Genomic DNA, 27,527 nt, shown 5'->3' with positions numbered 1-27,527 from the left:
CACTGAGCCACCCAGGCGCCCCAGAAAGACAATGTTTATGTGGCTGAAATGATCTTGTCCAGCTTCAGGCATGGCTGGATCCAGGGGCTCAAATGCTGTCATGGGGACTTGATTTCTCTACATCTCTGGCTCAGTCTTCGTCTCCCATCGGCCCCTGACAGCTCAAAGTTTACATCTTCCCACTTTCCCTTTCCAGTAGAAAGTCAGGTTCTTTCTTCCCAACGCTTTCATAGAATTAGCTCAGATCATATCAATTTGAGTCACATTCTTCTCCCTGAACTAGTTGCTGAGGCCTAGAGGACGGAATAAGCTGATCGGTCAGGCCTGGGCCACATAGCCACCCTTGGATTCTGGGAGTAGGGCTTTTGCTGCCCAAGACACAGGGATTCAAGTGGGATGGGATCCTGTAAGAACTTTCTAAGTACTCTTTCCAGAAGATGTGGGAATGCATACTGCGGGATGGGAAGGGGGTGGTGAGAGTGGTATCAAAGGTGACAACTGTCTTTGCATTTGGTGAGACAAATGGAGAGGCATAAACACCTCCCCATCCCACCCCACTGAGGGGCAGGGAACGTCAACAGCCTGAGGAGAGGTGTGCTCCAGCTCAGGAGGGGGAGATGGAGGGAAGAACCTAGGGAAGAAGGAGGTGCAGCCGTTCCTGGGAGAGCGACGCTGCCCCAGACTGGGAAGGGGAGAGCGGCTGGCAAATTTCTTGAAGTGCGGGGTTGAGGGGTAGACAGCAGGATCTCTGGGGAGGGGGAACATTTTCCTGGGGCATCTGGTAAGGCCTTGCCCGTCTTGGGGTGTTCTAGCTGCAGCCAAGTTCCCCGGCTCCGGCCCAGCCAAAGGTTGCAGATCTGCCCCATAATGAGCACATCAAGGCAATGAATGTGGTCTGGCCAGCCAGCTCCTGGAAGGTTCCACCTGGGGTGAGACCCTGCTTTTGCAAGACCCCTGGCCCAGTGGGATGGGATGAGCAGCAGAACTTGTAGGGCCCAATACAGAATGAAAATGGAGGCCTGTTTTCGGAAATAATGAAGAACTTCCAGATGCTGACAGCAGACCATGAACCAAGGACAGGCCCTTCTGGGCACACACATGGGACCCTGTGGGGAAGCCCACCTTCGAAGCCCACCAGTGGTGGGGGAGGGAGCCCAGGACTTCCTTCCAAAAATCAAATGTCACTTGACTTAGAAGAAGAATTGGGTCAAATGATGCCTCCCGCCCCCACTGCTGTGTCCTTGTCACCCCAGGCAAGCCTCCTGGACCCCTGCCTTCTCTGGGCTGCCGTAAGGAGAGACCGATTCCGCTTGTGCATGCTGGGAGGAGCGAGAAGGCAGAAGAAAATGAATGTGACTTGAATCTGGGCCAAATCCGGCTTTTGCCATTGACCAGCTGCGTGAGCCCAGAGAGGAGGCTCCTCTCTGACCCTCAGGCTCCTCCTCTAGCGACTGGTGGTGGTGTGTCGCGGAACTGTTGCCAGGTGAGTTGAGCTCGTGTGGAACAGCGCTGGTCACCATGTCTGTAGGGAGAACTTACACATGGCATGGATCATGCTTGGCTGGTGGGTGCTGTCTGTCTGTGGTCGCCCCAGAGTCTGGGCACCCTGAGAACAGGGCCTGGTCTCTGTCTGTGGCCACCGCTACTGGTGGGGAGGAGTTAATCCCCTGCCCTGCATTCCCATGCTCCTCCTGTCACCTGGACTTGCCACCCACGGGCCCTTGCCTGCCACTCTGGTGATGCCCCTGCCAAAATCCTTTGTTTATTTATTTATTTTTAAAGAGTTTATTATCATTATTTTTTAAAGTAATCTCTACATGTACCACGGGGCTCGAGCCTACAACTCTGAGTTCAAGAGTTGCAATGCTCCACCCACGGAGCCAGCCAGGCACCCCCAGAATCCCTTTGCTTCCTTTCCTTCCCTTGCCTTGTGTGCCCCCATCTGAAGGGCTCCAGGAGGCGTCAAGGCCTCAGCAGGAGCTTTCCCCAGCGTGCCTCCCCCAGTGTGTAGGCCCCAGGCCTGTCCCCCTGGCTGCCATTGGCCGGAGGCCTCCCAGGGCTGTTCTGGGAAGGTCCCCCCACGCTACGGGGTTCTACCCGATGCCAGGCTCCCCCCTGCAGTGTGCCCAAGGGATGTATAGAAGGCTCGGAGGGCCTGCCTGCCCCCTGCCTGGAATGGGAGAGGGGGTGATGTTGTCCCTCTGTATGAGCTGATTTTCTTCTTGGACCACAGGAGCGAGAGAAGTGCCATCGCTGGTATCACGATAGGTGTCTGGCGGCCTGCTGGCTGCCAACGCCGAGGGCCTCAATCTTTTGTAGCTGTCTGCTGACAGTCTGAATTTTCTCAGAGCCTCCTACCCTCTTCCCTCTGCCCCTCTTGATAATGGTGTGGGCCACACTGACCGCCGGACCCATTTGCACTTTGACCGATGGGGAGCCACCAGGGGAGGCTGGAGGGGCCCAGCTGGCGGGGGAGGGTAAAGGCCTCTGTTTGCAGTGGTCTTTAGATTTCACTTTCAAGGCAGAGAGGCCCCTAGGCAAGGCTGGCTTCCTGGGCCTGTGACCTGGTCAGCTCCTCAGGGCCCCGAACTCTGAGGCCCCCACGCTTGGTTTAACGCTCTGCGGTCACTGTCTTGAAATTCTCAGAACTTTTCAAGTAAGCGCCCCGAATTTTCATTTGTCACCAGGACCTGCCCTTGGATTTTGGAGCTGCTGGGGGCCCTGCGGTGGCCCCGACCATGAGGAGAGCACTTGTGCCCACATTCAGGAAGGATTGCGTCCTCCCCGTGTGGTATCCCCTTGACGTGGCTCCCTCACTTGGGTGCAGAGCCCCTAGGGCACTGTCTGGGTATCCGGCCACACCCCATTTTGATCCTCCTGCTTTTTTGTCAATTTTTGACCTTTCTAGCATTCATCGAGTCTGAGCCAGGGCTTGCTGCCCTCTTCTACGGTACCATCTTGCTTTGTCTCAGGAGATGCCCCTGAGTTCCATTTTACAGATGGGGAAGTCGAGGCTGGGATATGGGTGCAGCATCTTGCAGAGGCCGCCGGCTGTGGGTGGCTGAAACGGTCCTACATCCAGTCTGCGGAGCTCCAGACCCCACAAAGGGCAGGGGTCGGGGGAGAGAAGAGCGTGTCCCGCGTCTACACCCTCTCTCGAGCTGCCTCCCTGCCCCAGGGCACACTCTGTGCCGGAGGTGGTATAAGTCCCCAAAATGTGTGGGCACCATGGCTGCAGCCTTGGGGTGGGTGGTCAGCTGCCCACAGGGCCGCAGGGGAGCCCCGTGTGGGGCCAGCCGGGACCTCTGCATCCGTGCATCTTCTCCTGGCCTTGCCCAGCCTGGCAGAGTGGCCTCCCCAGAGACTCGAGGGACTGGCCATGCCAGGGTTCCCAGGGCTGCGTTCTAAGGGAGCTTTTTAAAGCCGTTTTCCTGGGCCGGAAAGAGCAAAATGCCAATTAAGCGCCTGGCTGAAGCGTGAGACCCGGATGTCCTTGAGCCACGGCCTGGCTGTCCCCGATCTCAGCGTGGGTTCTGGAGTCACAATGGGCCCAGGGTCCTCTCGCTGGAGTCCCTTACAAGGGGAGAGTGTCCAAGCTGACTTTTTAGGCTCTATGTGACCACCGGGGCCCCAGAAGCTCCTTACAAGGCACATTCTGACCCAGCAGGCTAGGGCAGCTGGAGGCATTTCTAGCCAGCCCCCAGGTGACACTGATGTGGCTGGTCTGTGGGGACAGGGACAGGGAGAGGGGGCATGTACCCTAGTGGAAGAGAAGCTCCAGGAGGTGGTGTGACTGGTGAGGGCTTTGCCATCAGGTTTAGCCCGAATCCCAGCTCCATCCCTGCTGGCTGTGATTCAGGCCCTCAGTCTCCTCTTCTTGAAAATGGGGCTAACAACAGTGAGACAAGGCAAGGGCCTGGCGCCAGGCGGAAGCTCAGACCGTGTGGGCTTTATGTTATCTGAAGTGAGACCAAGTGGGACCTTTCCGGGGACATCCCCACCGTGCTTCGGGGCTCCTCCAAAAGGATGGGTCATCTGGCATTGGAAGAGCCTTTTAAAAGAACTCCCGGGGGCACCTGGGTGGTTTTATTTGGATAATCCTCTGCCTTCAGCCCAGGTCATGATCTTAGTGTCATGGGATCCAGCCCCGAGTCTGGATCCCAGCTCAGCAGGGAGCCGGCTTCTCCCTCTCCCTCTGCCCCCTCCCTACTTGTGCTGTCTCTCTCTCAAATAAATAAAAAATCTTAAAAAAAAAAAAAAAAAAAGAGTGAAAGAACTCCCGAAGGCAAGGAAAAGCCACACATCACATTTTAGCTACTGGGGAGTGGATTTGGGGCAGAAGGGCTGAAAAGGATGTTAGAATTTTTGGCTTTGCACAGTTCTGTATATACAAGCTCCCTGGGGCTCCCTGTATACTTCAAGGGTGCCCTTGAACTTGGAATCAAAGTTGCAAAGACAGTACGGAGAGTTCTCATATATCCCTCCGTCAGTTTGAACTTCCCGTAATATTATCATCCTATCCGACACTGGTACAGGGTACAGTTGTCCCAGCTGAGAGCCCGACACTGGCACATTATGATCCACTAAATTCTACACTTTGTTTAGAGTTCACCAATATTCCCCTCCCTTTCCTGTTCCAGGGCCGGTCTGGGTCGCGTTCAGGATTCCTTGTTTCTCTGGGTCGCGACACTTTCTCCAGTATTCGTTGCTTTGGGTGATCTGGGCATCCTGGGGAGCACTGCTCAGGACTTTTGTGAAACTCCCTCCAGCCCGGGTCTGCCTGGTGTTTTTTCATGGTTGGACCAGGGCTATGGGGTTTTGCAAAAAGACGGCAGAGGCGGAATGGTCTTGTCACATTCTGTCAGGCCCACGTGATATCCCAGCGGCATTGTTTTTACTCTTAAGCAATTCGGGAAAGATAACAAACAGGCCTGTGTGTTAGCTGCAGGAGAGAAATCTGTTGAGGTAGATGGACGCATATGTCAGCCCAAAGTGTGGAGGCGTGTGACACCCTCCTCTCCACCTCCCTTGCCACACGATTTTTGAGGAACTTTCTCTGACATCTGCAATCTGACTTGGCCAATTTCCTTGCTGAAATCAGACCTCAGCACAGCGCGGAGCCCCCGGCACCCTGACTTCCTGGAGGCCGCCCCTCCCCCTGGGCTCTTTGGAAAGGGACCGGGTTCAGGTTGAGGAAGACAGGAAGCTGCTTGGTGGAGGTGTGTTGTCCCTGGGGAAACAACATCTTCAGATTCCAAGCGGCCTCCGTCCTGGGTCTCCCCTCAGGCAGCTCTCACAGACAGAGAAACCGGATGGTGCAGGAGAATGTTTAGCATCTTTTGAGAGGAATTGGGCCAAAAATGAGTCCCTGGGGGGGGAGAGGCCAGTGGGGAAGAAGAAGGCGTTTGTACTCGAATGGGACAGAGCCGGGCGTCAGTGCCTTCTGCTGTGTATTAGCTGGTGACCAACAGGCAGGTTACCCACCTCTCTGAGCCTCAACTTACTCATCCGTAAGGGAGGCTAATAATGGTGCTCTGTACTCTCAATTTGGTTTCCTGCATCCAGGTCGCCCGGTCAGTCGATGCCTGCCCCCAGGCCTGGACCAGCCTCCAAAATGGCACATGGGGTTGGTGACCGAGGAAGTGGTGCTGGGCGAGTCCCTCTCTGCTCGCTCAGGTCTGGCACCTGGGGAGGTGGCTGCTGGCATGGTGACTGTTCTCCGTAGCTTTCCGCGGGGACCGGGACTTGCCCCTCCCACGGGCGTGGCGAGAGGGCAGCTGAGCTGCTGGTGGGCAGACACACCGGCCCCTCCAGCCAGGCCTCCCCACTCCTGGGCTGCCCCTCAGCGCGTTGTCTGCACCTGTCTGCTCTCAGAGCTCCTTCCTCCAAGGCTCGTCCTGCAGGGGCCCCTTCACCTGAGCGTCATGGATTTTCTCAGCCCATCCCTACCCTCCAGACCCACCTGCAGAGTCACCAGCAACAGCCCCCTTGGCCTGTCCCAGGCTTTCCCAGCATCTCCTTGGCCTCCGCGCCATGGATCTGAACATGACCTTGCCTTCCAGTTGACAGCGACTGTTATTTTTCAGCCTTCTCAAGAGCTTCTGTGTATATAAACTCATTTAATTCCCACAAGACCCCTACCAGCAGGGGGCGTGAGTACCACTGGCCCCATTTTGCAGTGGGGAAGACTGAGGCTCCCAGAGCTCAGGCTGCTGCCCAAAGCCACAGAGCCAAGAGGAAGCAGCAGTGGGCTTTAGATGCAGGACAGTGTCGCTTCTGGGTGTGCATTTTTTCCACGTGCCTGACGGAGCCCTCCTGGAGTCCTTCCCACAGGGCTGGGACTAGGGCGAGGCCAGGAGGCAGTCCCTCAGGCACAGGAAACACCATCCTCGAATAGATAAATACTATTCGAAAGCAACTTTAAAAAAAATCAAAATGCAAAAAAAACTCCGAATAAAACCAAAAGCCAAAAAACCAAGCTCCCCTTCCTGGCCAATGATATACAAAAACAGAAGACAGTAAACAAAGTCAGGTTAGAGATGTGTCCTGGCCCAGACCCGCCACCTTAGAGCCCACCCTCTAAGTGGGACCCCCCGGGAGTCGCAGGATGAAGCCCCAGAGCGCAGGATGAGGCTTAGAAGCCAGCCCTGGGGAGAGATGCCCTGATCAGCAGCGACTAGTAAGGGCTGGGGGTCCTGCTCCATCCCTCCCCAACATCAGCCCACCCCATTCCTCTTCATAACAACCCAGAGGCCCTCAACCAGCAGCCTGCCCCCCCACCCCCAACGCTTGGTTGTGTCTGGGAGGGGCATGTGCCTGGCATCTGGGGGTCAAGGCCAGGAAGGCTGCTACACCCTGACCAATGCGGGACAGCCCCACGGCTGAGCGTCATCCGGCCCAAAGGACTGTTTGCGAGGCCGAGACCCGTGCTCTGTGGGCCAGTTGCTGTCATCTGTTCTGCAGAGAAGGAAACCAAGGCTTCAGGGAAGGGTTCTGAAGCCGCCCCCGTGTGGTATGTGGGGGCTGTGAGAGCCCCCGCGAGGGTTACGGTAACAAACCAACAGCTCATTCATTCAGTTGACTGACATTTTTACCGAAGTTCTCCTCTGAGTAAGTGCTGGGATGTGGGGCATACAGCAGGCATCCAATAAATGCTGCTCATCACAACAGAGGCACCGAATAGTTGGGGCCCCCTCGGGACCTATCGTGGCCGTTATCCATGGGGCTCCGATGACACTGGATGTCATCCCCATTTTATGTTTTTCTCGGGAGGCTGCAAGGTCCTGCCGGTGGCCGCGGGCTTTCGTTTTTCTGCTCCCTGCCCGCAAGTCCCAGGTCTCCGTGCAGAGCCGGGCACCCCAGCACGGCCAATCTGGGGAACAGATGTGCTGTTTGCCAACCTCTGCCCAGAGGTTGCAGGGTGGGTCGGAGGGAGCCAGTTCTGGGGACACGGGGGACACGGTCCCGCTCACACGCCTCGTGGGTCTGGCAATATTCAGGACATACTTAGGCTCAAAAGTGATTACTTGTTTACCTGAAATTCAAATTTAACTGGGTGTCCTGTGTCTTAGCGCTATTTCCTGGCCCACCCTCCCCTCCTCACCCCCTCCCTGCTTTGTTATTTCATGTAAACTTTTTATTGATAAGGCGTGAAAACAGGGTGCAAATCCCAACTGACAGGTGCGTGAGACTTCCCAAATACACGCTGTGTACCCAGCGCCCAGAGCTAGAGGTGGAAGCTGATCGGGGTGCCCCTCGGCCCCTCCAGCCCCACCGCCCCGCCCCTCATGGCTAACCACTGTCTTTATTCCCAGCCCAACGCATTATTTTCCTGCTCTGGAGGCATCTATGTGTGGGAGTCCACAGTATGCTCCCGTGGCCTGTACTGAGCTGCGTCCCTGTGGCTCGGTGTCTCTTCTGCTCTCAGCAATCTAGAATATCCTATTGTGATAAGGCGCCCTTTGCTTCCCCATCCCGTCGATGGGCATTTCCAGTCTGAGGGTCTTTTTTTTTTTTTTTAAGATTTTATTTATTTATTTGACAGATCACAAGTAGGCAGAGAGGCAGGCAGAGAGAGAGGAAGGGAAGCAGGCTCCCTGCTGAGCAGAGAGCCCAATGCGGGACTCGATCCCAGGACCCTGAGATCATGACCTGAGCCAAAGGCAGCGGCTTAACCCACTGAGCCACCCCAGTCTGAGGGTCTTGTAAATAAAGCTGCAATGACTATTCTAGCATAATCCTGCTTCACATTTTACCCTCGCACTTGACAGACACCGGTTCCTGTGAGGGGACGGGCACGGCATAGGTTCTGTGAGTCCGTCTCCCCCCTGGGCATGCGAGCCCAGGCCATTCTGCTCCCTCTGGTAACCCAGGCCCCGCCACACCGCCTGCACAAAGCCAGTGCTTAGTATGCATTTGGGGGATGAAAGAAAGAAACGCTCTCCCTGGAGCGCTCAGTTCAGGGCATCCGGCAAGGATGAACTCTGGGGCACAGCCCTCAGATTTGCATTTTGACTGAGGACTCAGGCAACTGCCTTGCAAATGTTTAGGGAAATGTCTCCCTTAGGCCCCGGGAGAGGACCAGATTGAGTGGATGTGGGGCAGGAAACCGCCTTCCTCCCTGTGGCCGCCCGCTCTCTGGGCTCCACCTGTTGGGGTGTCCACTGTATAGCCCCCCAGGGCTGCCTGCACTCCCCCACCCCGCAGGCACCGGTGGGAACATTCCTGGGCTTCTGAATGCCTCCAGCAACCCCCCCCTGCCCCGTGTCCATGCGGTGCTGGATGATAAAGGGTAATAAAGGATTCCAGTCCCAGCACTGCCCTGGCTCTTGGCCCCTCAGACCTGTGCCATTACAGTCCCGTAAAAATAGCCGGCCTATGGCTATTTTGGGTCATGGGAAGCCTCGGGGAGACACCGTGTTCTGAGGAGGACCGGGAGGAACCCAGAGCAGCCAATAGGAGGGGAGATGGAAGTCCACAGGCAAAGCGCAGATGGCATTTTCTAGCAAACAGGAATCTTTCTAAAAACTACAAATTAGTGGCCAGTGTGTAAGAAAAACGGGCCATGTTCACATGAAAACGCAGTCTCCCTTTCTGCTGCCCATCCTGGTCGCCTGCCCGGCGTGGAAGGTGTTTGAATTGTGGCCCTGGGTGGGCTGGATCCCGTGGGGGGCCCCGTGGTTGCTGGGGGGACTTACGTAGCAGGAACGTGGTCACACGCCAGCGGGGGTGGCGGAGGGCAGCGGGGCCTCCAGTGTGTAAAATGGCGAGGCTCCTTCCGAAGGCACAGCTGAGAGTTCTCTCTTCTGTTTCTGTGCCTCTCCCTTCCGATGGACTCTCTCTCTCAAGTCTTTTTCTCCGTGGAACTAATGTTAGAATGTTTTCTTGGAAAGTGGGGAAACATGTTCAGTCCGGTCTCTTCTCCCCATCCACTGCACGTGTGCTGTCTCCCCGCCAGCCCCCGGCACCATACCTACACCACCACCCTCTGCCCGGCCCCGTCCAGCAGACCTCTTGATTCTTTCCTTGGGGTCTGTTCCTGCCATCAGATGTAAGCTCCGCCAAGGGCCAGATCTCAGCCTGGTTTGTCCCTAGCACTTAGAGCCCTGCACACAGTAGGAGCTCCATAAATGCTTGCGGATGCAGTCAACACGGTTCATAAATGGGGTGCTTCTTTCTCCTGGGTTTCCCATCCTCGGAATCCCTGGAATGAGGAGCTGAAAGGACCTGAAATCCCTGGGAAAGCGGCCAGAACGGGCCTCCTGGGGTGTCAGGGGCCCACGCCCAGGCTCTAACCCCAGGGGTCTGTGATTAGGACAGAAGAGAACTATGGGGTCTGGAATCAGACCCTCACTGGTCTGAGAAGCCCACACCAGTCACTGTTGGAAGCTTCCAGAAGCTTCCAGCCAGCCTTCAGGTGTCTGCAGCAGGAAATGGACACTCAGACAGCAAAGGCTTGTTAGAGCCACAGGCATTTGGTGAATGGTTCCCCAAGGCTCACATTTGCTCTCTTTCTCTTTCTGAGAGGGACGGCTGGGGAGGGAGGTCTGCTCCGAGGAATGCTGGCAGTTGCCCGAGCTCTGACTGCGGGTTTAGGTGGCTGGGGTCCCTGGGGGGGCTGTAGCCCCACCCCGGAGGTTCTGGTGTGATTGGTCTGGATACCAAGAGTTTTCGAGGTTCCCTCGGGAATTCTCATGCACACCCAGCCTCGAGAGTGAGTCAGCGTGTTAACGCATCTTTGCCAATAGGGGTAATATTAACCACCCTTTGTCGGGCACCTTCTGCATACTGGATTTTGTTGTTGTTGTTTTGTTTTGTTTCATTTTGGGGGTTTTCTTTGTGTGTGTATATTTTTGTTTTGTTTGTTTTTGTTTTTTTGCAAATGTTACGAACTGCACTCCTGTGGGGTCAGGCAGGCCACGTGATGGAAGCAGCGGACCAGGTGACAAGCACTAGGGAACAGCGGGGCCTGCGGGGAGCTGAGGCTCAGGGCAGTCCCTGCCATCATCCTAGCGAGCGGGCCCAGAGTGCGGGATCTACCCTTAGGTCAAGAGAAATAGGACCTGTGCATGTTCACGTGAAAGGGGCTGGTTTAACAACGTCAGCAGCTGACTCAGAGCAGAGAAGGTGGGGAGGGCCGGTCCTGCCCGTGGTCGGACAAAGCCAGCAGGTGGCCGGTTTGGTGCCTTTGCTTCTTGTTCACGCCAGTCTCCGTGGGAGTCAGACACAAGGAAACACTCAGACAAGTGGTTTTCCCAAGGTTGCTGTGGGAGCAGAATAAGGCCCCCCGAGACGTGTCCCCCTCTGAGTCCCTGTAACACGTGAGGTGTCGCCTTCCATGGCAGGGGAATGAAAGTCGCAGACGGCAGGAGGATTGCTAACCAGCTGACTTTTGAATGGGGGATTATTCTGGATTATCCGGATGTGCCCAGAGTCATCATGAGGGTCTTTTAAACGTGGAAGAGAGAGGCAGGAGGGCCAGTGTCAGTGTGAGAAAGCGAAGACGGGACTTTCCTCTCTTTGGAGATGGGAGAAGAGGCCGCTAGAGGCCAGGAAAGGCAAGGAAACAGATTTTTCCCCAGAGCCTCCGGGAGGAGCGCAGCCCTCCCGACACTTGACTGCCGCTCAGGGAGACCCATTTCAGATGTCCGGCCTCCAGAACCGTAAGGGGACAATTGTGTGTTGTGTTAAGACACTGACGTTGTGGTGCCTCGTACAGCAGCCGAAGGAAACCCACAAGGTTGCCGAGCTAAGTCAGCGATGGTGATACGTTCCCAATGCCGGCGGCCTGACTCCTGGAAGGGAAAACATGGCCTCGCAGCCTGGATTCTCTGGGACAGCCCTGATTTCAGTATCTGTCTCTGCCTAAGAGAGCGAGTTACGGACAACACAGCTCTGTGCCTATGGGACAAGGCACTTCCTCACTGAATTTGTTTTTCCTCAGTAGCTGTCAAGCCCTCATGTGGCAAGGACCTTAGTGACCTCGAACATCCTTTCTCTGCATAGTAACGGACCCCCAAGTGTGAGCAGGGACTGCCCAGAATATACCCTACATTTCTCAGCCTCCCTGGGGGGGTGGGGTTAGTTATGGTCATGTGACTGGCATAGCCAATGGGAAGCACTCTTGAGGCCAGGGGTGCACCAAGCTGAACCATCCTGGACCCTGCAGACAGAGCATCACCTCAGGAAAGTGACCCAACAGCCTTCTCCCCAGGGTGGGAATTGAGAAGGGTCGGCAATAGGCATGGAGGGCATAAAAGACCTTTCCTAAAAAGCTGTCTGGGAAGTATCTTGTCTTTATCTCCTAGAAAACCTGCTAATTTACCCCCTTTATTGCTTAACTGAGCTTTGGCTAGGGAGGTTTTGCAAAGTTTTTGGGGTCTTAGCCTTTTTCAACTTGTGACTCCACCATCCTCATGCTCCAAAATTGTTGCTTGAGCTCCAGCCATCAAATCTCCTTTCTATCCGGGAGGAAGAAACACAGGAGGGGGTCCTCTGCTCCTTTTAAGAACACTTTCCACACCGCTGTGTCCCACGGCCACACCTCACTGCAAGGAAAATGTATCTTTATCCTGGGTGGTCCTGCGACCAGCTAAAATTGTAAATGGAACGAGAGAGAAGCACAGATTCTGGGGACAACCCACACTTTCAGCTATGTTCTGCCAAATCCTATCTGTTCAGAAGGACCATCTGACAGCAGGTGGGAGCTCGACCAAACAGTGTTGCTCCATTTAAGGTGATCGGCTGTGTGGCCTCTGATGAGACCCTTGGCCCTTCTGGGCTGCTCTTGCTCACCTTCAAAATAACTGACGTGGAATAACACGGTCTTTACTGTGTCTTTTGGCAGCCTCCTCTCCTATGAATCTAAGGATTGTCTCCTTTTCAGACACAGAGAATGTCGCGATAGACAAAGAAAACGGGTGCACGGCATGCATGGTGTGTCTCTGGTGTCTGGCTGACCAGCCCTCCTGTCCTGAGGGGCCCAGGGAAGCAGCCTTCCTGGCTCCTTGTACCACCTCTTCCCCTGGCTGCCCCCGGCTGGCCCCCTCCTCCCGGCCACACCCAGATGGAGGTTTGGGACCAGGCGACCACCAAGTTCCCAGCACACCCCACACCAACGCCAGCCCCACTGGCCGATCAACAGTTCAACCGAAATAAAACAAGGACTGGGTCTGGTTCCTCCTGCTGCTACTGTAACAAAGGGCCATCCGCTTGGGGGCTTGATCTCTTACAGATCCAGAGCTCATGAGTCCCACACGGGCCTCGAGGGGCTGCGTTCCTTCTGGAGGCTATGGGGGAGAGTCCGTTTCCTGCTCATCTGGGTTTTGGCAGAACCCAGCGCCCGGCGGGTGGAGGCCTGACGTCTTGGGAAGGCAGCAGTCTGCCTCCCACAGGAACCAAGTCCTGGGTGCCTGTGAGGTAATGGACGGATTTGTTTCCAAAAACTGAATTGTCATGTAGCCGTTGGGTTTAGCCGGTGGCGCTCAGTCTGAATGAAGCCGGTCAGATGGAGCTCAGGGGTGAGCAGGGGCCTCGGTGTCCCTTTCCTCCCCACCTCTGAGCTGTCCTGGACGGGTCCTTGTTACTATGGCCTTGGGAATTCCCTGCTTCCCTGCCACAGCTCGCCAAGGCCAGGCCCCTCTTCCAGGAACATACGTCCCCATCCGACGACACCTCCTGAAACACTGAGCCCAAGGCGGAGAGCCTCTCTTGTCCCCACCCTCGGCCCAGCTCTCCCAGAGGACAGCTCTGACTCTGAGTTCAAGGACTAAATGGCCAAGGGCGGTCGTTTCGTTGAGGCCCAAATCAGCACCCAGCTCTGGCAGTGGGTTGGGGAGGCAGGCCTTGGGGGCTCCAGCACCTGGGCTCTGGAGTCACACGGCCCGTGTTCAAATCCTGGGTCCACCTGGGAGCTGGGGAGCCTGGAGCATGTTTCTTGACTTTTCTGTGCCCTGCTTTCCTTGCTTGTAAGAGATGAATAATGATGGCATTTCCCTCAAGGGATGGCTGATTAAATGAGATAATCAGCACCAGCTGCTTGCTCTGGGGAGAGCCTGGAACGTTCGCCACGGGCTGGTAATCCCACAGTGATTACTGTCATGGGAGCAACACACGTTCCCCACTCGCGCTCCAGCTGTGGGTTCGGTGCGCGTCCCGGATTAGCCAAGGTTTTGTCTGGGCATCATGTGTGCAGGGGCACAGGGTGTTTGGGGTGGAGACAGGGAGCTGGCACAGGTTTCTCCCTGGTTTGTACTCCCCGCAAAGAAAAGTTCTAAAAGCAGCAACTCTAACCCTCTTTACCTGGGATTCTGTTTCTCTTTTGGCTTTGACCTTGGATCTCACCCTGCTCAGCACCGGAGGCGTCTAGGCACCACTCTGGCCAAATTTCTAAGGCTCTTTCTAAAGGGCAGATGCTGTCTAGGGCTATCCCATGGGGTCCTCCAAGTCCCTTGCAGAAAGGGCGGGCTTACCCTCAGTCTATATGGACGGTAATGATAATAGGAGATACTCACTTAACACTTCCTAGGTACCAGGGTCTGTGACAAGCGCCATCAAGAATCCAAGGGGTGGCCTGTCTTACAGAGAGGGAACTAGCCTGGCATCCCTTACAAGTGGGAGGAGGTGGCTGGAATCTGAGACCCGGCTGGTCTTACTCAGCCTGCGCTCTTTCTTCTGTCACCTGATGAAACAGTAATTCCAGATTTTTAATTTCCCCCAAAGCACCATCTTCCTCCTCGATGCCATGCTGAGCACATTTGGATGTGGGGAGAGAAGGGGGAAAAGCCTCCAGGCTGGGGCTCGGTTACTCTGATGGATGTCCTTGCGAAGCCATGGCGCGTTGCAAAGGGAAACATCGGTTATAAAAGATGAACGTCATGCCCGCCTAGATTAGACTTAGAAAGCCCCACGCTGGGAGTTGTACTACTTACAAATATTGCTTATTATTAGGTTCCTTTTACCATTTGGTAAGGAATTTCAATTCCCCATCAAGGAAATGAATTTCTATTAGTTTAAAAGAATAGCCTTGGATTTCCACTTCTTTCTAAATAAAGTCTCAGGGAGAGAAAAGGGACATGTGGACATCGCAGGGGAATTTTGATGTGTATTTGTAAAATTCCAAGGTGTGTGCACATGAGAACAAACACGGGGATATGGATATTAGCTTAAACTCGCTGGGAGCATGCTACTTCTTAACTCACTTTGAAAAATCCAGTACGTTAAAAAAAAAATCTTTACCATGCCACTATGTATACGGAAAACATTATTACTTGCTAGAAGCAATAATCAGCATTGTCATTATTAGTAAGAACATTTTGAGCATTTACTCCGTAGCTGGAACTGCCAAAATGCTTTTACAGTGTGCACGACATGTCCCTCCTCGTGGATGTTACTCTAGGAGGCTGGCTCCATTATTCCCATTTGACAGACAAAGAAACTGAGGTCCAGTCCTTAGTATGTTAACAATAGGGGTGTCAGTGAAGACATGAAAGCTACTTCGATCCATCTCTTTAATGCACCTGAATTGCCCTGTTGCCCTGTCCCCGTCCCTGACTCCACTCACCTATCTCCTATCACCCTTAAAGGTTGAGAAACTTTGCCCAGCATCACCTCTCTGCCCCCAAGTCTAGGCTGGAGGACGCCCTCTCCCTCGCACCTCTGTAGCTCGGAGACGCCCACCACAGGCCTGTCCACATGCACCCTTCTCCTTGAGCAGAGGGGCTCTCCGGGGCAGGGACGGAGTCCCCCCACTCCCCCTCCCCAGCCCCAGGCACACTGTGGGGGCTGAGCAACGCTTGTTGAGTAGATGAGTAGAGGAAGCGAATGCAGAAAGCCAGTCAGAATCAGAGTCCGGCATAGCTGGGGGCCCTGGGTGCTGGAGGTCGTCCTGGCCTTTGGTTTATTTAGGTGATGACGCGTCTCTTTTCAGGGCGGCTGCTCTGAGCCTCTTCTCTCCTGCACCTGCACCTGCACCAAAAGGGACAACAGAGGAAGGGGGTCACGTTATGGCAACTCATTAAGTGAGTTAATACTGTGGAGTCCGGAGCCGCTCCTGGTTCAGAATAAATGCTCAAAAGTGTCAATAACGTTATTTATTATCATGCTACGTATTGCTGTCTACATATAATTACTATTTCTGACGGGTGATGTTGGTTTTCCATTTACTGCCGTGTTGTGAGGTTTTATTTAAAAATAAATGTATTTGATTCTTTGTTTTTCTTTTAAAGATTTTATTTATTTATTTGACAGGCAAAGATCACAAGTAGGCAGAGAGGCAGGCAGAGAGAGAGAGAGGGAAGCAGGCTCCCTGCTTCATGCCAGGCTTGATCCCAGGACCCTGGGATCATGATCTGAGCCTAAGGCTGAGGCTTTAACCCACTGAGCCACCCAGGCGCCCCAGTGTATTTGATTCTTAAAAGCGAGTTGAAAAGGAGTAAATGTCGGGAAGTGGTACCGGGGTCTGGTCCAAGGTCCAAAGTCCTATTGAAGGATGGGGTAACCAGACCCCAGGGGAAAGGAACCCAGGGTGGGGCAGCTTTTGTAATGGTCACCTGGAGACCAGCTCCTTGCGGCCACCTGTGTGGCCTGGGGCACCACTTCCGGTGGGCGTGCCAAGGGTCCTAGGAGGAGATGAAAGCGAGCTGTCCCGAATCCTGGGTGCCCTGCCACCCAGGGCAGCCTCCACCCCAGACCGGGCTGGTATTTTTAGCACACAGGCACCCTGCGCAGCCTCCTACACTCTGACCAAATTTAGAAATCTCCAGAGGTCTTTGCACTTCTCCGCCCTCAGTAGGAGCAATGAATGAAAAGGCCTCCAGATGCCAGTCTGGCTAGAGCCGGCGTTGGCTGGGCTCGCTCTCTCTGCGGACTGGTCGGGAAGCCCGAGATTTGCCTGGCGGGGAGAGAAAGCAACTGCATCACGGGTGTGGTCTGGGGCTACTTCCGCAAAAGCACAACAACCCCCCCCCCCACGTGCGAGCTTGTCTGGGCTGCAGAGCCCGGAGAGGGGCATTGGGGGCGGGGGCGCCCCCTCTGCCCAAGCTGCTAACAGCGGGATTGCGGGGGGGGGGGGGCGGCGCTGGAGGCTGGGGACAGGAGGAACCCTGTGGGCTCTTATCCGCGGTTTATATTTACCCTTTCCTTTGTTAAAACAAGTCTGTGTTACTTCTGAAATTTGAAAACCCTGAGCACCAAAGGTCTAAAAACATCCCAAGACTGAAAAGCCACAAACTGAACGTTTCTAAGGAATTTCCTTGAACAAGGGCTTCCAAGACCGCGAGTAGCAGACCCTCACTGTTTCTGACAACCACTCGTCCCCTGCCGCCTCCTCCACCCTAATCACCCAGAGGTTCCCGGGAGCTCCTGCTGCAGGCTCAGGTCCCCGGGTGCTAACCCCACCCCCAGCCCGGGGAGGGGCGTGGCCACGGCTGGCCAATCAGAGCCCGGCATGTCCCTGGCTCTCCAGGGCTGGGGCTGGCCTCTAACAGGGAGGTGACTGTTGACATTGCTGGAATCCCCAAAACCCAAAACCTTTTGCTGAAGAGTTACTGAGGAACCTCCTGTCCCACGAACCCATTCATTCCCCGCTGGCGGAGCTTGTCTGACGCTAGTCGGAGTCGGGATTGGTCTCTGGGAGCAAAGGTCTGATCGAACCCATTCATTCCCCGCTGGCGGAGCTTGTCTGACGCTAGTCGGAGTCGGGATTGGTCTCTGGGAGCAAAGGTCTGATCGCTGAACGATCAGGAGTGTTGCATGCCGGTGGTTAAACATGGCCAATATAAAAATTAAGTGACATAAGTTTATAAGTAAATGAATTACATTAAAACCAAAGGTAGTAAATACCCAGAACGAATCACTCCCTGGCTTAATTCACTACACTTGACTATTATCTATGCCCTTGGGGCGATTTACCTCTGTTGTCTCTCTACAGTGGAAATGCCCCACTGGTGTGTGCCTGGGCGACTCTTCCCAACTTCACACCCAGGGAGCCCGCTGGTAGGTTGGAATCTGCCGCGGACAGAGTCCTTACACCATGGGATCTTCGAAACCCATCAGCAGGGTTCTTCCACCCAAAGCCGTTGCTAAACACTTACCAGCAGAGAGGAGGCTGGATAACACATGCAGGGACGTGTCTGTTCTTCAGGAACCCCAAGGAATAGGAAGGAAAGTGAGCAAGCATCTTCAGGACAAGAACCACCCTTTATCTCATTTAGTTTTCCCAGCATCTACCTGAGACGCTCCGTTTATGCTGGTCGATTGACTTGCGGAAATGAGGGTTCAAGAAATCAAGGGCTTTGCCTTGCGGAAATGAGGATCCAAGAAGTCAAGGGCTTTGCCCAAGGTCATCTGGGGTGGGGTGAGGATGTGGGCTCAGCGGCTGATCCTGAGCCTCACCAGGAGTTAGTTCTTTTTTGAGCAGTGCTCTCTGACCCCTGCTGACTCAAAGGCCCTGCGGAAGGCTGAGCAAAAATGCCCTGGGGCCCACAAGGAAGGTGAGGCGGCTCCTCCCAGTGGCCCTAATGTTCAAGGCCTCTGTTTGGAGCATTCATTTCTTGGCGGCTTGCAACTCTGCAGGGTGATCTTAGCAAGTGCATGGGCACAGCATTTAATAACACGGAGTCCCAAGTTGAGGGGCGTGTGGCTTTTTAAAATACACACAGCAGAAACCAAAAGGACAAACAGACAAAGCCACGATTCTAGTTGAAGACCTCAGCACTCTCCACTGTAAGCTGCTGAAAGAACAAAAAGACAGAAAACCAGCAGGGATACAAAAGACCCGGACAGCACTATCAACTTGACCTAACTGGCATTTTAGAACATTCCACCCAACAGCAGGACACATATTTTTTCTCAAGTGCACACTGAACATTCACCAAGGTAGACCTTTCCGGACAATAAAACAAATCCTAACAGACTGAAGAGAAATGACAGTAGATAAATTGTTCTCTGATCATAATGTAATAAATCTGCAAATCACTAACAGGAAGGTATCTGGGAAATCCCAAAGATTTGAAATTTAAACATACTTCTAAGTAACCCAAGGATCCAAGTGGGAATCTCAAGGGAAAGTAGAAAATATTTTGAACTGACTAAAAATAAAACACAACATATCGAGATTTATAAAATGCAAATAAAGCAGTACTGAGAGGGAATTTTCTAACATCGAGTGCTTACGTTAGAAAATAAAAAATGGTTTCAAATGAATTACCCAAGCTTCTACTTTAAGAAACTAGAAAAAGAGTGACCAAGTTCATCGGAAGGAGTGGAGGGATAAAGATAAGAACAGAAATCAATGGACTTAACATCACGAACACTAGAGAGGAAATTAATGAAACAAAAAGTTAGTTCTTTGGAAAGATCAACAAAATGGATAAGCCTCCAGCCAGAACGGTCTGTGGCAGAAAGGGAGAAGACAGAATTAGCAGCGTTAGGAAGGAAGGAAGGAATTGCTGTAGGTTCTCCAGACATGACAAAGATAATAAAGGAATATCACAAGCAACTTTATTCCCTAGAATTTGACGGCTGAGATGAAATGGGCAGATGCCTGAAAGACGTCAACTACCCAAGCCTGCTCAGGCAAGAATATGCAGCCATAAAAAAGAAGGACATCTTGCCATTTGCGACGGTATGGATGGATCTAGGAAGTGTAAGGCTAAGCAAAGTAAGCCAGGCAGAGAAAGATAAATATCCTGCGATTTTACTCACCTGTGGAATTTAAGGGGGGAAAAATGAATAAAGCAAAAAAGAGACAAACCAAAACACCAGACTCTTCAATAATTACAGAGAACAAACCGGTGGTTGCCAGAGGGGAGGTGGGTGGGGGGATGGGTAGGAATAAAGAAAGAAAAGAAAGAATATGGAATAATCCCATAGTTATCAAGAAATGAAATTCACAGTTACAACTTTCTAATAAAGAAAAGTCCAGGTCAGGTGCCTTCACTAGTAAATACTACCAGTCAAGGAGGAAATAATCTGAATTCTACACAAACTCTTCTAGAAAACAGGCTAGCATTACCCTAATACCAAAGATACTGCAAGAAAACTGTAGACTAATATTGCTTGTGAACATAAATGAAAAAACTGCCCAATAAAATATTATCAAATCAACTCTGGCAAAATATAAAAAAGAATACATCATGACCAAGTGAGGTTTATCCTGAAATGCAAGGCTGGTTCAACATTAGAAAATCAGCCAATGTAACCCGTCATATCAGCAGATATAGACAAAGCATATAATCATCTTAATTGATGCAGAAAAAGCATTTAACAAAATGCAACATTCATTCATGATGAATTCTCAGCAAACTGGTAATGGAAAGAAATGGCCTCAACCCAATAAAGAGCATTTACAAAAAACTTATAGCTAACATCATGCTTAATGGCAAAAAGCTCAATGTTCTTCCCCTAAATTGGGAGCAAGGCAAGGATGTCTGTTCTCAGCACTTCTATTCAGCGTCATACTAGAGGTCCTAGACAGTGTAATATGTCAGGAAAATAAAAACAGAGACAGATTGGAGAGGGAGAAATAGAATTGTATCTATTTGCAGATGGCATGATTATCTATACACAAAACATAAAGGAATCTACAAACCAACTAATAGAACTTACCATAAGTGAGTTTAGCAAGATTACAGGATACAAGGTCAATATACAAAACTCAATTGCATGTTTCTGTACTGGCAATGAACAATAAGAAATCAAAATTTCAGAAACAGTACAATTTACAATAGTACCAAAAAACAAACCAAACCAAAAAACCATGAAAAACTCGGTATAAATCCAACATCTGTTCAAGATCTATATGCTGAAAACTACAAACAATGATGAAAGAAATCAAAGACCTATCTAAATGGGGAGATATACTATGTTCATGGACTGAAAAACTACATTGTTAAATGCTGAACTCTTTCCAAAAGGATCTATAAATGTATAGCCCTACACAGTCTCAGCAACATTTTCTTGCACAAATCAACAAATGTATTTGTCAGTTTATAAGGAGAGGCAAAAGTTGTTGGATAACCAAGACTATTTAGGAAAAGAAGAAGAGTGTTGTTAGGACTCACATTTTCTGTTTTGCTGTTTACTCTAAAGTTATAGTAATCAAGGCAGCCTGGAACTGATGAAAAAAGGCTGGATCGGTGGAAAAGAACAGAGTCCAAAAATAGATCCCCACATGTGTGACCAATCTGCTTTTGACACAGCTGCCAGGGGAATTCAATGGACAAAGGATAGTTTTTTCCAGCAAGGCGCATTGGAACAATTGGTCATCCTCAGTGAAAAAAGGAACCTTGGTCCCCACCTTGCCAACTTGACTCCAAACGGATCACAGACTTGATTGCAAAGCATAAAATTACAAGACTTCTAGAAATAGACCTATGGAAAATATCCTATGACCTTGAGTTATACAGAGATTATCTGTGCCACTAACAGGAAGATTCATCAAAGATAGGATAAATTTGACTTCATGAAAACTTGTAAAAAAATCTGCTCTTTTGACAACACTATTAAGAGAAGGAAAAGGCAAGACATGGACTGTGAGAAAATACGTGCAAAACATGTCTGATAAAGAACTTGTGTCCAGAGTCCATAAATAACCCTCCAACAACCCAATTTTAAAAAGGAGTTTAAAGATCTGACCATTTTACCAAAGAAGATATGCAGATGACAAAGAAGCCCATGGGAGGATTTTCAAAATCGTAAGCTGTTAGTGAAACGCAAATTAAAACCACCATGAGATACCATGGCATACCGACGAGGATGACTAAAAACAAAACAAGGCACACCCTGACAAAACCAAGTGACGGTGAGGTCGTGGAGAAACTGGAAGGCTCATCTGCGGCAGGTGGAACGGTGCATCCACTTCGGGAAACAGGTCGGCAGTTTCTTATGAAATTAGACATACAGCTGCCTGGAGACTCTGGATTTTCACCTCGAGAGAAATGAAAATGCGTGTTGGTGCACCAGTGTTGATGATGGCTCCATCCATAATCTTCCTGAACTAGGGACAACTCGCACGTCCTTGAGTTGTGCAAGGATAAGCCAACTGTAGAATATTGCACTATGGAATCTGACCCAGAAATGGAAAGGAAGGAGCTAGTGATCCAGATGAGAGCAGGGTTGAATCTTGGAGGCGTTCTGTGGAATAAGAGAAGCGAGACCCAAACACACAGTGTATGATTCCTTCTCTGTGACACACTGGTAGTGACAAGGGGGACATAAAGAGATCAGTAGTTGCCAGGGGCGGGGAATAAGGGATGGCTGGCTCCAAAGCCAGACGGAGTAGGGACATGCCCTGAGTCTTGACCCTGGTGATGGTTACACGACCATGCATTTGTCAAAACTCAGAATTGCATACAAAGGGGGAATTATGCTGTAATTTTTTTTGAAAAAAAATTTTTAAAAAATAATTCTTTTGAAAAAAAATTCTTTTCCAAAAAAAAGCAAGAAAAAGAAAAAAAAGGCTTCTTGTAAAATGGCACTAAGAAGGTTTCTGATATCCATTCCACTTAGATAAAAAATCTGATTAGTTAACTAATTTGCAGCTGACTACCATTTGAAGGCCTCACCTTCCCAGGACTAATTTTTGTTTTCTCATGGAATTTTTTTAAAACAAAAAAATTTGAAAAGTATGAGCACATTACCTATCTGGACACATCCAGCGCTCCATGCTGAGATCCTCCTACCTGTCAAAATGAAAGGTAGGAATAATTTTTTTTAAAAAAGCTTATTGATTTATTTGAGAGAGAGAGCAGGAGAGAGAGCAGAGAGCACCATCAAGGAGGGGACAGGGAGAGGCAGAGGGAGAGGGACAAGGAGATTCCCTGCTGAGTAGGGAGCCCAATGCAGGGCTTGATCCCAGGACCTGGATCATGCATGACCTGAGCCCAAGGCAGACGCTTTACTGACTGAGCCCGCAGGCACCTCTCAAAGGTAGGAATAATTTTTAAGAAGACTCAGCTCCTCTCTTTCTGGAATGGGTCTGGGTGACTCAAAGTGGAACTTTGCCTCAACACAGGACAGAACAGTTTGCCGGGTCAGACAAGTGCATTTTCCAGCGGTCAGTCCGTCTTGGGAGCACTCGGCGTGATCCACGTCCTGTCAGCTGGGGAGGGTCACTCCTGCGCCGCAGGCAGAGCCCCAATCTTCTAGCCATCTCCCTCCTTTTCCCACAAGCTACGCTCTGTCACTGTTAAACAGCTGTCACATTCGCTCCCCGGTCACCTGAGTATGTGATCTCAGTGCTAAAACACAGAGGAGGCCCAGCAAATTCCACAACACGGGTCTCGGGTCCCTCCCAGAGCTTTGCCTTCTTCCATACCTTCTGGAACAAAAACCGGTTGACAGGTCACCAGAGAGATGCTGAGTTGCTCTGAGTAGAACCACCTAGAATGAGATGCTTAGGGCCTGGCTACTGAAAGCACCTTCAGTTTTTCCAACATTTGTGAGAACAGGGAAGAGATCAGCCTGGAGAGCAGCTGCCCTCGGCCCCCCTCCCATCCCCCAAGAGTCTATCTAATTCTGAGGGCCTGCAGGGGTGTGGTCCAGGAGTCCGTATTTTTCCCAAGCTCCCTAGAGCATCCCAGCCTCTGGGGGGTTCTGAACCACCGTTGTGGAGGGCCTTGGGGGAACTGGAAACTCCCCCAAGGTTGATGGGATCAGAAGAAGCTCAGGTGTGTTGTGTGGCCAGACACGTGCAGAGCCACGATTCTGGAGGAGCCCTGCTCGCCAAGGCACATGGAGTGACCAGGTGACCGGCACAGTGACAAGCACCTATCCGAATGCCAGGCGACGCTGCTCTGAGCAGGACGCTGGCGCTCGGTGCAGGTGGCCGCGGGAGCAGTCCCTGGAAGACCCCGTGGGAGGGCCGCCCTCTGGCCCCTGCTGCAGGGGGGGACAGCGGCTCCTGCCACTCCTTCCCCTCCCCGCAAACTCCCTTCTCCCAGCTCCTCCGGCAAAATCTCCCGGCTGCGACCGGCGGCTGGGGAAGAACAGGGCTCTTCTCAGTTTCTTAAAAATTAACATGCATTTAGATTGGGCTCTTCTGAGGGACTGGACGTCCCGTCGTCAGCACGTGGATCATTCATACGGGACCGTGTGTCCACATCCTCAGGATCAGGTTCTAAATTCCAAGCTGACCAAGTCAACAAAGATCAAGGTCAGCCATCGTGGCCCCGTTCTAGGGGACATCACAGGGGGCGGGGCGGGGGGGGGTTGCTGACCCTGTGGTCTCTCCAAGGTTCGTCCTGGGGGTCCGTGCTCCAGGGGTCTCACAGCTAGGTGGGACACGTGCATCCGGGAAGTCTAGTTTTCTCCACCTCCTCCCAAAGTGTCCTACTTTCAAGTACTAGTGTTAAAGGAGCTGGCTTCCAAACTCTGGGCCGGTTTAATGATGCTCCAGGGCTGGGAAAGAACAAGGCTGTTCATTCCTGGATTTCCTTTAAAATCAATTTTTGAACTCCCAGCGGCAGCCGTATTTAAATCCCTCTGTACCAGCTGCAAAGCTGGGCAAGCCGCTGTAAGGCAACTTCTTTTTCCCCCGCTTACGACAAATTGTTTAACTGATAACATAGCTGTTTTTATCGAAGGGAAAAATCCTAGAATCCCTTTTAAAAGTATTTTGCCAGTATTCCCATATAATTTCAACGCTGCAAGCACCTTACACTCATTTTGGGGGGAAAAGAAGTTCTCAGGCTCTGAATTACTAGCTGAGCTTCTCCCCATGAGCAAGTGCGTGTTTCCAGTTCCCAGTTTCCAGGTGGCCATTAAGGAACAGGACCGCCTCGGGGAAGCACAGCACTTCCTACCAATATAGCGGCTGATGGCTGATTGACTTAAAGTAAAGCATTGTCTAGCATCATCTTTTCTGTTATCATTGGACCGATTCTGATAGCTGAGGCCTTAGGATGTGATTAGAGTAACTATCAGGGTGAGTCTTTTAATCAGCAACCTTTGGACTCATATACAAACTGTCATATTTCATTAGCAGTAAGTGACAGCCCCATGCTGTTTCAGCTCATTTGCTTGCTCCTATGGGGAATATTGCACGGAAAGGGCTATTTGCAGCCATCCTCTATGGTCTCCTGTGGCCGGCTTCCAGCCACGGTGGCTCAGTTAAGAGGGCTTATTTTGTTTTGTTTTACCAGTTTTTGGTCCCTGCGAGCACGGCGAATGTCCCGTGTGGGACTCTCTCTACAAATGCACCGAAGAATCAGCGTATGTGTCTTTGGAAATCCCAAACTGTGCATGCTCCAAAACAAGGATTGATGGAAACGAGGCCCTAATCACAGCCGTGCCTTGGAAATGATACAAAAGCTGCTAAAATAGCATCATGACCTAGGCTGCCGCTTCAAGTCCGTGTTTTGTCGGATACACTCGATTAAAAATCAGCTGCCACAAGGAGATGGGGTCGGGGGAGACAGTCGATTCTTTGAGGCTCTGACCGGACGTGTCTGACAGTGCTGCCCCTTAACGCTGGGTTGTCCTACTGAAGGCATCCACGGGGCTGGGCGGTAAGCGTCTCAACGGTTACCAAAAAGCGTTAACACTTCTAAAAGAAAACAACATCTGGAAAAGAAGAGCTTCTTGCCATCTTCAAAAGGTGGGCACTTTGGAGTATGAACGGCTCCCCGCTCCCCAAACCTCTCAGTGGCTGACCTGGGACAGTCTGCGGTATCGGTCAGGGCTTCGTACAGCAACGCTGTTGTCAAACACTGTCGTAATCCACACACCCTTCCCCCCAAACAGAGACGTTAAATTGTGCAAGAGGTGGGCATTCCAGAACGGTTTCCTGCTGGATCGCAAAACCGTTGTAAGGCGTTCCAGAAACGCAGAGCCCAGCAAAGTGGCCTCCTGCGCGACTTTTGTAAAGGCCCCTTCTCAGCCACCTCGAGGGCACGAAATCCTCGCGCTCCCCTGGAAGTCAGACCTGCTTTTGGTTCATCGTTCTGTGTGGGACAAAATCCATCAAACTAACCGCCAAGGCTTTGTTCCACCTCCGTGTCCTCACCAGTCTCCAATAGCGGAAGAGTCTGTCCCGATGCTGGAAAAGAAAGAAATGCCTGCCCTCTTGTGGGAACGACTGTCCCTGCTCCCGCCGCGGAGATCAGTGCACTCCTGGTGCCCTTAGGACCACGTGAGCTTCTCCTCCTGTCCGGGTGTCTGTCTGGTGGGAGTCTGGGCACATAACCCAGTCAAAGCCAAGCGTGCACACTCAGCCCTGAGTAATATCTCATCCAGGCGTGCTGCGTGCAAAACACTGCGAATGGCCTAGAAGGTACCATTGAAGTTTTTGGTGGTGTTCAGATACGAACCGGGGTTGCGTTTTCGACCATGTTTCTTTCTAAATGAGACAAATTTAACTGTAGTAACATACACAGTAAAAAAAAAGGGGGGGGCTCTTTTAGCCATTTCTGTGTGCAGTCCAGTAGTGTTGTGTACATAACGTTGTTTTGCAAGAAGTCTCCAGATCTCTTACAGTCTTGCAAAACGGTAACTCTATCCCCATTACAGGCGGACTCCCGGCTCCCTCGCTCCGGCCCCCCGGAACCGCCATGCTACTTCTGTCACTATGAACTGGATGATTCTGATGCTTGTGCGGGATTGGAATCATGCGGCATTTGCCTTTGCGTCCGGCTTAGCTCACTGCGCGTCGTGTCCCTAAGGTTCATCCCTGTTGTAGCCGGGGCCAGAGTTTCCTTCCTTTTTAAGGCTGAATTATGTTCTCCCGTGTGGATAGCTCACATTTTATTTATCTACTCGTCCACGGACGGACATCCGGGTTGTTTCCGCCTTCTGGCTGTCATTCTGCATCGTGGGTCATTCTGTTGAGCCCACGGGTGTACAAGTCTCCCCGAGACCCTTTCAGTTCTTATGGTTACATAACCAGATTGCCAGCTCAGATGGTAATTTCGATTTTTAATTTTTTGACGATCCCCTCTGTTCTCCGCAGTGGCTGCACCATTTTCCAGTCCCACCCACAGCGCCCAAGGCTCCAAATTCTCCACCTCCTGACCAGGCAAAGGGGACATTTTTTAGACCCATCATTCACAGAAAACAAAGACAGCAATTAAAGTCATTTCATTTTATTGAGTTATGCAAAACAGCTTCAAACAACAAAGACGGTGTTACAAAAAGTCCAACAGTCACAATAGCATACAATAAACTATAGAATTTAAGCCTCATTATGTGAACTCAGTTAATTGGCTCCCATGAAAAGAATAGGATGCCCTTCCAGCTGGAAGGGCCTCTACGTGTTCGCTTTACATGGGGCTGCTGGACTTTGAAGATCAGCAGCTCAGCATTTTAAGAATTTGAGTTTAGTTAACCAGATTGGGGGGCTTGTCCTTTCACAATGCACCTGTGTAGCAAATCATCGTGACGCACGTGTTTACTGTCTCACAACTTTATTTGCCAATAACGTCTCAGTAAAGGCAAAAAGCAGAATTGGGGACCTATGGATGATTTTAAACTAGGGGGAGAGACGTTCAGAACAAACACAACTGCTTCGCTAAGAAGAAAAGGATGGAAAAAATATATCATTATAAAGATGTGCACTAGTTAATTTTAACTACTTGAGGCATTTTGCATGCTGCTCGGAGCTGAGAAAAGTCTCTCCAACTGGCAAAGGAGAAATACCAATTATAGGGCATGACATGCTAAGTACAATGTCTTCAAGAGTAAACATTTCATTATCAGTAACATTTCATTGTTTCTTCTCACTCTGCCACTTATATAAAAAAGCATCAACAAAGTAGTTTTAGTAAAAGAACAGGGTGATGAACTCTATCCTAGTAGGTGACAATGGAATGTCACCAGGGAAATTTCATACCTGCCAGAAAACATAATTTAGGAAGACTATAAACTCTAAAAGTGAACCTTGCTCATAGACCAAAGTAAAATAATTACGCATCACCATCTAGTCTAATCGAAACGTTTTCATTTTCTACTCAGCTTTTTTCCCCCCACAATATTAAGATCTTTTTTTGCTGAATTTAGAACTAATTAAGAATATTACGGTAACTTTAAATTTT

This window comes from Enhydra lutris, unplaced genomic scaffold (genome assembly GCF_002288905.1).
Source record: "Enhydra lutris kenyoni isolate GAN:26980312 unplaced genomic scaffold, ASM228890v2 scaffoldscaffold6, whole genome shotgun sequence".
NCBI classification, from domain to species: domain Eukaryota; kingdom Metazoa; phylum Chordata; class Mammalia; order Carnivora; family Mustelidae; genus Enhydra; species Enhydra lutris.
This window is presented reverse-complemented; position numbering follows the sequence as displayed.